Genomic DNA, 12,493 nt, shown 5'->3' on the forward strand with positions numbered 1-12,493 from the left:
CCATCTAGAAGGACAAGGGCAGCAGATACATGGGGAACACCACCACCTGCAAGTTCCCCTCCAAGCCACTCACCATCCTGACTCGGAAATATATCGCCCGTTCCTTCACAGTCACTGGGTCAAAATCCTGGAATTCCCACCCTAACGGCATTGTGGGTCAACCCACAGCACGTGGACCGCAGTGACTCAAGGCAGTAGCTCACCACCTCCTTCTCAAGGGGCAACTAGGGATGGGCAATAAATGCTGGACCAGCCAGTGACACCCACGTCCCAAAAACCGATTTAAAAAGTAGCAACAACACTTCAAAAAAGTTACTTCAATTGGCTGAAAAGCACTTGGGGATGTCCTGAGGTTATGACAGGCGCTATAGAAATGTAAGTTCTTTCTTTCAACTGCTTCGTAACTCACCGATAGGAATCAATAAAATATTCTCTAAATAAAATGTCTCTCCCCTCCCCCCATTCTCTCCTCCCCCATCTTGATCACTCCACTTGCATGGTACACACTCTGGATGGAGTCCATTTGCAGAAAGAGTAAGTCACGATTGTGCGTCTGACATGCAGTTCAATACCGATATACTGAGAGATAGACACAGAGATTTATGTATGAGATCCAACCCAGATAGAGAGACAGAGACACACACAGAGGGAGGGGGGAGAGAGAGACAGACAGACAGAGTGACAGACAGAGGGAGAAGGAGAGAGAGAGAGACAGAGACAGAGTGACAGACAGAGGGAGAGAGAGAGAGAGACAGGGTGACAGAGGGAAAAGGAAAGAGAAAGAGAGAGAGACACATACAGTGACAGACAGGGGGAGAAGGAGAGAAAGAGAGAGAGACAGAGTGACAGACAGAGGGAGAAGGAGAGAGAAAGAGAGAGACAGACATACAGTGACAGACAGAGGGAGGAGAGAAAGAGAGAGAGACAGAGTGACAGACAGAGGGAGAAGGAGAAAGACAGAGGGAGAGAGAGAGACAGTGACAGACAGAAGGAGGATAGAAAGAGAGTGACAGAGGGAGAAGGAAAGAGAGAGACAGAGTGACAGAGAGGGAGAGGGAGAGAGAGAGACAGACAGTGACAGGGTGAGAAGGAAAGAGAAAGAGAGACACACAGAGTGACAGACAGAGGGAGAAGGAGAGAGACACACAGAGAGAGGGACAGAGGGAGAAGGGGAGAGAGGGAGAGAAAGAGTGACAGTCAGAGGGAGAGAGAGAGAGAGACAGACAGAGAGAGAGAGAGACAGAGTGACAGACAGAGGGAGAGAGACAGGCAGAGACAGGGGGAAGAAGGAAAGAGAAAGAGAGACACACAGAGGGAGAAGGAGAGAAAGAGAGAGAGAGACAGAGTGACAGAGGGAGAAGGAGAGAGAGAGAGACAGACAGAGTGACAGACAGAGGAGAGAGAGACAGACAGAGTGACAGACAGAGGGACAGAGGGAGGAAAGAGAGAGAGACACACACAGACAGACAGAATGACAGACAGAGGGAGAAGGAGAGAGAGAGAGACAGACAGACAGACAGAGGAGAGAGAGACAGACAGACAGAATGACAGACAGAGGGAGAAGGAGAGAAAGAGAGACAGACAGACAGAATGACAGAGAGAGAGAGACAGAGTGACAGACAGAGGGACAGAGGGAGAAGGGGAGAGAGACACAGACAGAATGACAGACAGAGGAAGGAGAGAGAGAGGGAGAGACAGACAGACAGACAGGAGAAGGAGAGAGAGAGAAGAGAGACAGACAGACAGAATGACAGACAGAGGGAGAAGGAGAGAAAGAGAGAGACAGACAGAGGGAGAGAGAGAGACAGACAGACAGGCAGAGGCCGGCAGACAGAGGGAGAGAGTGACAGACACACAGACTGTGACAGGCAGAGAGAGAGACAGACAGTGTGGAAAATTTTTTAGAACGCAGCAGGTGTAGTGTAGCCTGACTGGAATGTTTCACAAGTGTGTACACTTGAGATTTTTTGGTTAAATAGGGAAGTACTACCTCTGGAGTCTGCCTCCCTCCCTCACACACACAGAGTACCTCAAAACACTGCATGATCAGCCACTCCCTGTTAAACTTCCACAAGCACGGTTACACAACTCGCAGGGAGAGAGAGACAGACGGGAAAAGAGAATCACATTCAAACATCTGAAAAAGAATTAATCTATTGACTGAATTTTAATCAAGTATCAATCAGATCCTTCGGAAATTCGCCTCATCGCGGCTTCCTCCTCTTAACCCTCTGTAACTTCAATCTCCACAATAGTGGTTACTTCCAGACACACACACAAAAAAAGGTCTGCTTTCTAATAAAGGGAGGGAGGAGGGGGGGATAACTTTTAGTGCTTACCAAAGCCGATCAGCAATCTCTCATTCTGCCCCCCACCTCCACCGACAGAGAGGCAGCCGCTTCCTCCCACTCCAGTACACACACTGAATCACTGCATGGCACTCAGTACAAGAGACACTCACTGCTGGAAAGCTATATTGTGGTGTGGTGGGGGGATGCACAATAAAGCCTGTTGGGTGAGCTGGGGAAGGGGGGGGGAGTGGTGGGAAATGAGGCAGGAGAAAATGAGTGAGAACCAAAGCTAGCAGCCTCCTTTCCCCCCTCCCCTTAAAAAAAAACAAAATCACTGGAACCTCCCAAAAAATCGATGGAGATTCCCAGAAATTCACTGTAGCCTCCCGGACAGATCAGTGGAAGCTCCAGGCAGAACAGCATCGCTTCAGTTCTCAGCCGCTGTGGAAACACCTCTTGTAAATTTCACAATGAAATCTGCACGGTGGAGGTGGGGGGGTTAAGGACTTGCCCGAGTCGGGGGGGGGTAAGGACTTACCGGTGCGCCTTGTGGAACTCCCCGATTCCTTCTCCCAGTCCCTCCTGTAAACATCCACAAGGATCACTGATGGTTGTGTGGGGGGGGGGGGGGGGGGGAAGGATGGTTCAATCTCTTGCTAACGCGGTGGGGGCTATTCCTTCCCCTTCCAGTTTGCCAAAACCCTTTCCTTGTCTTGTTTTGTCTCCCCCGGCTTCTCCTCTCCAGCGGTCTGACTGAGGTATCCTTCGCCCACTTTGCAACACTGGCTCCCACGTTCGCTACAATCCGCACAAGTTACAATACAGCGCAGGCGCCCCCCCCTACCACCACCTCCTAAACCCGCCCCCACTCTCCACCCATTGGCCATCCTGCCTCGTTAATAAGTTAATGATCTCAGCCTGCCATTGGTCAGGGCAGATGCCAATCATCTAGAGGCAGCCAGTCACCTCCAGGCTTGTTAACCCCTTCCATGGCATGGTGGCATTACAGGTTGGCACCGCTGCCTCACAGTGCCAGGGACTTGTGTTCGATGCCAACGCTTGTCCGTGAGGAGTCTGCGTGTCCTCCCCGTGTCCTGTGCAAGATTCGATTACCTGTAAAGACTCGCATTATTTTGTAAATTGAGTTTGTGTTTTTACACGCCCTGTTTGTGAACACAACTCACCTGATGAAGGGGCAGCGCTCCAAAAGCTAGTGGCTTGTGCTACCAAACAAACCTGTTGGACTTTAACCTGGTGTTGTGAGAATTCTGACTGTGCTTACCCCAGTCCAACGCCGGCAACTCCGCATCAAGATTATGAGGGGCATGTACAGAGTGGATAGTCAGAAGCTTTTTCCCCAGGGTGGAAGAGTCAATTACTAGCAGGCTCAGGTTTAAGGTGCAGGGGGCAAGGTTTAAAGGAGATGTACGAGGTAAGTTTTTTTTTACACAGAAGGTGGTGGGTGCCTGGAATTCACTGCCAGGGGAGGTACTGGAAGCAGATACGGTACTGACTTTTAAGAGGCATCTGGACAAATACATGAATAGGATGGGAATAGAGGGATATGGTCCCTGGAAGGGTAGGGGGTTTTAGTTCAGTCGGGCAGCATGGTCGGTGCAGGCTTGGAGGGCCAAAGGGCCTGTTCCTGTGCTGTAATTTTCTTTGTTCCCTGTCTGCTCCGGTTTCCTCCCACAGTCTGAAAGCTGTGCTGGTTTGGGTGTATTGGCCGTGCTAAATTCTCACTCAGTGTTACCCGAACAGGCACCGGAGTGTGGCGACTAGGAGATTTTCACAGTAACTTCATTGTAGTGTTAATGTAAGCATGCTTGTGACACTAGTCATAGAATCCCTACAGTGCAGAAGGAAGCCATTCAGCCCGTTGAGTCTGCGCCGATCACAATCCCACCCAGACCCTATCCCTGTAACCTCACATATTTGCCCCACTAATCCTTCCAACCTATACATCCTGGGACACAAAGAGCCAATCAACCTAACCCACACATCTTTGGACTGTTTGGACCTGTGCTGTTAAACCTACTTGTTTCCAGATTAATGCAGGTTAACATTTCAAGTGGAGATTCTTGTGTTTTAAAGTTTATTTATTAGTGTCACAAGTAGGCTTACGTTAACACCACAATGAAGTTTCTGCCAAAATCCCCTAGTCGCCACACTCTGCTGCCTGTTCGGGTACACTGAGGGAGAATTTAGTATGGCCAATGCGCCCTAACCAGCACGCCTTTGGAGTGTGGGAGGAAACCGGAGCAGCAGGAGGAAACCCACACAGACACGGGGAGAACGCACAGACTTCCGTACAGGCAGTGACCCAAGCCGGGAATTGAACCTGGGACCCTGGAGCTGTGAGGCAGCGGTGCTAACCGCTGTGCCACTGTGATGGTTGAATGATGTTAAGAACAGGAGAGAGTCTCTGGTCAGCTATGCTCAATGGGTGGTGAACATCTCTCAAGCTGTTTCAGGAAAAACCAGCCATGGACACAGACACAAGCTGTTGCCTCGTGTCACTAAGCACAGGAAAACTTCCAGATCCTTTCTCTGAACAGAACAAGCAGCTGGGCTGGACGAGACCGGTACGCAGAGTTGAACTGAAACGCTAAGCTTGGGCTTGTAGTCGCTGGAGTTCTGAAGAATGAGGGGGGATGTGATCAAGGTATATAAAATGCTAAAGGGGATTGATAAGGTGGATGTTGTACAGATGTTCCTTCTTGTGGGAGACTCTAGAACAAGAGGACATGGTTGTGTGGGTTGGGTAGATTAGCCACGCTAAATTGATCCTGGTGTTAGGGGGATTGGCAGGGTTACAGGAATAGGGCTTGGGTGCAATTGCGGATGGTACATATTTGATGGACTGAATGGCCTTCTTCTGTACGGTAGGGATTTTCGGACCTGGGTTCGATTCCCACCTTGGGTCACGGTCTGTGTGGAGTCTGCACATTCTCCCCATGTCTGCGTGGGTTTCCTCCGGGTGCTCTGGTTTCCTCCCACAATCCAAAGATGTATAGGTGGATTGGCCATGCTAAATTGCCCCTTAGTGTCAGGGGGACTAGCAGGCTAAATATATGGGGTTACGGGAATAAGGGTGGGATTGTGGTTGGCTCGATGGGCCAAATGGCCTCCTTCTGCACTGTAGGGATTCTATGATGTAGGGTGAATTCTCCCACTCTGTCCACCACAGGAATCGTAGTGGACGAGGCGCGGACCATAGAAAGGTCGGTTGACCTCGGGCAGGATTTTACGGTCTCACTCGCCCCAAACCCGGAAATTCCCGCCCACAGGATGAGAGGGAAAGGTTCAAAACTGAGATGAGGAGAAGCTACTTCTCTCAGGGGGTTGTGAATCTGTGGAACTCACTGCCCCAGAGTGCAGTGGAGACAGAATCCATCGACAGGTTCAAGAAAGAGATGGATATATTTCCGACGGAAACCGGGATAAAGGGCGATGGGGAGCAGGCAGGGAAGTGGAGCCGAGACCAGGAATAAGGTCAGGCATAATTGTGTTAAATCATGGAAGGGCTGAATGGCTTGCTCCCACTCCTACTTCCTAAGATCCTATAAATCAGTAACAAGTAATGAGTTCAATACTCCCACGCTTCCCTTGAATTCTGCTCAGTGACAATGGAAACAAAAGGCTCTAAATATAAAATAGTCATGAGTAAATCCAATAGGGGGTTCAGGAGAAACCTCTTTAGCCAGAGCACAGGGACGCCACTCCCACACGGAGTGGGGGAGAATGTGGGACTCACTCCCACACGGAGTGGGGAGAACATGGGACCCGCTCCCGCAGGGACTGGGGGAAAATGTGGAACTTGTTCCCACAGACAGTGGAGAGAGTGTGGAACTCACTCCCAAAGGCAATGGGCAGAATGTGGGACTCACTCCCACTGGGATGGGGAGAATATGGGATTCACTCCCAGAGGGAATCGGGAAAATGTGGCACTTGCTCCTAGAGGGAGTGGGGAAAATGTGGGACTCGCTTCCACGGGGAGTGGGGAGAATGTGGGACTCGTTACCATAGGGAGAATGTGGGACTCACTCCCACAGGGAGTGGGGGAGAATGTGGGACTCGTTACCACAGGGAGTGGGGGAGATTGTGGGACTCACTCCCATGGGGTGTGGGGAGAATGTGGGACCCAATCCCACAGGTAGGTGGGGAGAATATGGGACTCGCTCCCACAGGGAGTGGGGAGAATGTGGGATTCACTCCCACAGGGAGTGGTTGGGTGAACAGTATCGATACATTTATAAACACATGAGAGAGAAAGGAATAGAGAGATACGGCGATGGAGTGAGGTGAAAAAAGAGGTGCGAATGAAACAGAAGCACCAGCTGGGCCGAATGGCCTACTGCTGCACTGTAAATACAATTGGATAAATATCGGTACAGACAGATGTTTCTAGACGCTTCCTTATAATCTCCCGCAGGAACCTTCCCTCCATCTGTGAAGACGTGACTGCCAACTGCTCCCAGTAAAAACTGGGATCATTTTCTGCTTCAACTGCTTGCGTGAGGCAATTGAAAGGGGTGTGATCTGCTGTAATTTCAGCCAGGAAAAGAATTCCCAGACGGGTGAAGGGCAGTGGAGGGAGGGGGGGGAAGGGAAAAAAAAAGCCCACCTTATTTGTAATCGTTCCAGAGTGTAGCAGACAAAAGGATAACAAGTTGTGACTGATACTCAGCTGAACCGAACTATGACCACATCCTGCCCCCTAGCTTCTGCAACCTGGTACAAGGCATGGAGCCAAGGCGCTCATACAAACACAGAAACTAGAATCAGGAGGAGGCCATTCAGCCCTTCGAGCCTGCTGCACCATTCATTTTGATCAGGGCTGATCATCAAATTTAATATCCTGATTTCACCCCCCCCCCCCCCCCACTTCCACCTCCCCCATATCCCTTTAGCCCCAAGTGATATATCTAATTTCTTCTTGAAATCGCACATTTTGTCCTCAATTAAAGTTTAAAGTTTTTAAATTAGTGTCACAAGTAGGCTTACATTAACACTGCAATGAAGTTACTGTGAAAATCCCCTAGTCGCCACACTCCGGCAACTGTTCGGGTTACACTGAGGGAGAATTTAGCACGGCCAGTGCACCCTAACCAGCACGTCTTTCGGACTGTGGGAGGAAACCGGAGCACCCGGAGGAAACCCACGCAGACACGGGGAGAACGTGCAGACTCCGCACAGACAGTGACTCAAGCCTGGAATCGAACCCAGGTCCCTGGCGCTGTACGGCAGCAGTGCTAACCCACTGTGCCGCTGTGATCATGATGACTGGAGGAGCAAGTTCAAAGGGCCAAATGGCCTCCTCCTGCTCCTATCTTCTACATTTCTATCTCTTGATCCCTTAAGCCCCAAGAGCTATTTCTAACTTCTTCTTGCAATCACATAACATTTGTCCTCAACTAAAGTTTAAAGTTTTTTAATTAGTGTCACAAGTCGGCTTAGATTAACACTGCAATGAAGTTACTGTGAAAATCCCCCAGTCACCACACTCCGGCGCTAGTTCGGGTACACTGAGGGAGAACTTAGCAGGGCCAATACACCCTAATCCGCACATCTTTCGGACTGTGGGAGGAAACACACGCAGACACAGGGAAAACATGTAAACTCCACACAAGCAGTAACCCAGCTGGGAATCGAACTCAGGTCCCTGGCGCTGTAAGGCAGCAGTGCTAATCATTGTGCCACCATGCTGCCCCTACCACTTTCTGTGGGAGTGAATTCCACACATTCACCACCCCCTGGGTGAAGAAATTTCTCCTCACCTCAGTTCTAAAAGGTTTACCCCTTATCCTCAAACTATGATCCCCTAGTTCTGGACTCCCCCACCATCGGGAACATTCTTTCTGAATCTACCCTGTCTAACCCTGTTAGAATTTTATAAGTTTCTATGAAATCCCCTCTCAATCTTCTAAACTCCAGTGAGTATAATCCTGACCGACTTAGTCTCTGTCATATGACAGACCTGCCATCCCAGGAATCAGCCTGGTAAACCTTCTGTCTCTCTCTCCCTTGGGTAGCTTTATCCAAATGAGTTCTGGAAACCAGGAGGTTTGGATGGGCTCTCTGTCTCAGTAGATTCAGAACACCACATGTAATCCAGCCGGGATATGTCCATTAACAGAAACATGTGTTTAAATTATATATGCACCCTGTGAGATGAGGAAGGAAAGCAAGGAACAGCCATTGCTATGGAATGGTACAGAAAGCTCCCACAAATAACAGTGTCATAACGACCAGCTCACCCACTGATATAATGCTGGTTAAGGAACAAATATTGGTCAGGACACAGGGGAGAACTTCCCTCAGAATCATAGAATGCCTGCGGTGCACAAGAAGGCCATTCAGCCCATCGAGCCTGCACCAACAATAATCGCCCAAAAGCCCTATCCCCATAACCCCCTATATTTACCCTGCTGACAAAGAACAAAGAACAGCACAGGAAATAAGTCCTTCGGCCCTACAAGCCCACGCCGCCCATTTTAACGCTCAGCGAGTGCCTTATTCAAGTCTTTCATCAATTGTCGACGTTTTTGTTTACCTCTAGTGGAACTCCACAATAAAGGGGGTGCAAATTTAGGGAATTATATGGGCGCCAGATTAAGGGAGATCCCAGTCAAGGGCAATTTAGCATGGCCAATCCCCCTAACCCACACATCTTGGGACACCAAGAGGCAATTTAGCATGGCCAGTCCACCTAACCTACAGATATTTTGACATTAAGGGGCAATTTAGCATGGCCAATCCACCTAACCTGCACATCTTTAGACACTAAGGGGCAATTTAGCATGGCCAACCCACCTAACCTGTACATCTTTGGACACTAAGGGGCAATTTAGCATGGCCAATCCACCAAACCTACACATCTTTGAACACTAAGGGGCAATTTAGCATAGCCAATCCATCTAACCTGCATGTGTGAGAGGAAACTGGAGCACCCGGAGGAAACCCACTCAGACATGGGAAGAATGTGCAGTCTCCGCACAAACAGCGACTCGAGGCCGGAAATTGAACCCAGGTCCCTGGCGCGGTGAGACAGCAGTGCTAACCCACTGTGCCACCGTGCCGCACCATAATAGGACGTGCAGATTGGTGGAGTGGGTGGACAAATGATGGTTGAAATGTAACGCAGAGAATTGTGAGGTGATTCATTGTGGTGGGAAGAACCTGCGCACAGTCAACAAAAAATAGAAAGTACAATTCTACACAGGGTGCCAGAGCAGAGGGAACTTGGCGTGTTTGTACATAAGTCATTGAAGTTGGTAGGATAGTTTGCGAACATGGTTAATAAAGCATACAGTTATCCTGGGCTTTATTAATAGGGGCACAGAATACAAAAGCAAGGAATTATGTTAAATCTGTGCAAGATCGCTATTGGAGTATTGTGTTCAGTTCTGGGTGTGACACTTTAGGAAGTATGGGAAGACATTAGAAAGAGCGCACAAAAGATTCATAGGTATGGTTCCAGGAGTGAGGAACTTCAGTTATGTGGATAGGTTGGAGATATTGGGATCTTTTTCCTCAGAAAATAAAAGTTTGAGTAGATATTTAGGTGGGGTGTTCAAAATCACAGGAGGGGTCTGAATAGAATAGATAGCAAGAAGTTCAAAATCACGAGGTGACTGGATAGGATAGTGAGAAGCTGTTCCCTTTGATGTAAGGATTGAGAGCCAGAGGGACACAGATTTAAGATAATTGGCAAAAGGAGCATTCCCTTAGAATTCCCTACAGTGCAGAAGGAGACCATTCAGCCCATCGAGTCTGCACCGACAATAACAATACCACCCAGGCCTTATCCAAATAGCCCCATGCATTTACCCTGCTAATACCCCTGACACTAAGGGGCAAGTTAGCATGGCCAATCCTCCTAACCCACCCATCTTTGGAGTGTGGGAGGAAACCAGAACACCCGGGGGAAACCCACACAGATAGTGATCCAAGGCCAGGAATCGAACCCAGGTCCCTGGTGCTGCGAGGCAGCGGTGCTAACCACTGTGCCACCGTGTCGACATTGGAGACACAATGGCTGGAATTTTACTCCTGCCTTTGAATCGGGGTAGGGAGGGAACGCAGCTCGCACAACAGAATTCTCTGTTGGCCATGGGTGGGATTTTATGAGCCTTACCCGAGCGAGGTTGTAAAATATCAACCAATGCGTACAAATCTGGTCGCCACACTGCCAGAAGGATGTTGATGCATTGGAAAGGGTGCAGAAGAGATTTACCAGGATGTTGCCTGGTTTGGAGGATATGGGGTATGGAGAAAGGTTGAACAAACTTGGATTGTTTTCACTGGAATGTCGGAATATGAGGGGGGACCTGATAGAGGTTTACAAGATAATGACAGGCTTGGATAGAGGGGATAGTCAGTGTCTTTTTTCCAGGGTTGAAGGGTCAATTACTCGGGAGCATAGATTGAAAGTGAGGGGGGGAAAGTTTAAAAGAGATGTAAGGGGCAATTTTTCCACACAGAGGGTGGTGAATACCGGAGGTGGTGGTAGAAGCAGATTCTACAACAACGTTTAAGAGGCATCTGAATAGATATATGAATATCTCTACAAGGTCCATATCCCTCTGTAGGGGGATATGGACCACGTAGAGGCAAGAAAATATTAGATTAGAGAGGCATCTGCGTCAGCACAGACTTGATGGGCCAAAGGGCCTGTTCCTGTGCTGTACTGCTCTTTGAGGAGGAACTTTCCCACGCAGCGAGTGGTTAGGATCTGGAATGCGCTGCCCGGGAGCGCGGGGGAGGCAGATTCAAACAGCTCCAGTGGGAGTTGGACCATTATCTGAAAAGGAGGAATGTGTAGGGGAGAAGATTGGAGTTTGGGGGGGGATGAGGGAGGGTGGTGGTGGTGGTGGTGGGGGCCGGGGGGGGGGGAGTGCGGGGGGTGGGGATGCGGGTTGGAGTTGGGTGACCTGCTCCTTCAGAGAGCCAGCACAGACGCGATGGACCGCACGGACTCCTGTTACAATTCCTTAAATTTGGGGCTGCCTCTTTAGAAGTAGAGACGGTGATTGCAAAGTTCCATCAGTGGCTTCTCACCCTGCGAGAGAGCTGGTAGCAGAGGTTTGGATGTTCCTCTCCTGAAAATCTTCAAGAGGCTGACGCTGGAATTCTGAGAGCATTAAGCAGCCGTGTACACGTTGAGTAGGTTTTTATATTCAATTATTCATGACTCACTGTCATGACCATAATATCAATAGGAATCTCAATTTCAAATCTCTGGTGGACCAGAATTGACACTCAGATGCATCTCTTCCTCCCCCTCTCGCCTGGACAGGATGGTAACAACAACAACTTGCATTTATATAGCACCTATAATGTACCAAAACGTCCCTCACTGCTTCATGGGAGCAGACAGAATTTGATATTACATAAGGAAATATTAGGACTTTTTTTTTAATTCTTCCATGGAACTGGGACTTGCTAGCTAGGCTAACATTCATTGCCAATCTCTATTTGCCCCTTCAGAAGGTGGTGGTGGGCTGCCTTCTTGAACCCACCGCAGTCCATGAGGTGTAGGTACACCATTGGTGCGGTTCGGGAGGGAGTGACCCCAGCAGCAGTGGAGGAACGGCCGATGTATTTCCAACTCGGGATGGGGTGAGTGACTTGGGAGGGGAACCGTAGAATCCCCACAGTGCAGAAGGAGGCCACTCGGCCCATTCTGAAGTAGAGAAAGGCGGCGAGATTCAGAGCGTTAGGGAGCGAATTCCGGAGCCCTGGGATTCGGCAGTTGAAGACGCAGCCACAAACGGTGGAACAACCAAAGTCGGACAAACTCAAGGTGTGAGATTTGCAGGAGGACAGTGAACTTGGAGACATGATGTGGAGATGCCGGCGTTGGACTGGGTTAGGCACAGTAAGCAGTCTCAGAACACCAGGTTACAGTCCAACGGGTTTATTTGGCAGCACGAGCTTTCAGAGCGCTGCTCCTTCATCAGGTGAGTGAAGAGTTCAGTTCACAAAGAATTCAGTTTGGAGGAGGTCACAGAGATCAGGAGCGGTGAGGCCAGGGAAGATTTCAAAACGAGAATAATAATTTTCAGGTCGAGGCTGTGCCCAGCCAGGGAAATGGTGAACGGAAATTGAATGAGGGGCAGTGTGGGCTAGAATAAAACTGTCCTCTGCAAATACCAGCCTCTCTCAAAAATTCTTTTAAAAAAGAATGCCACCAGTTA

This window comes from Carcharhinus amblyrhynchos, unplaced genomic scaffold, assembly GCF_965287045.1.
Source record: "Carcharhinus amblyrhynchos unplaced genomic scaffold, sCarAmb.v2.hapA scaffold_37, whole genome shotgun sequence".
NCBI classification, from domain to species: Eukaryota; Metazoa; Chordata; class Chondrichthyes; order Carcharhiniformes; family Carcharhinidae; genus Carcharhinus; species Carcharhinus amblyrhynchos.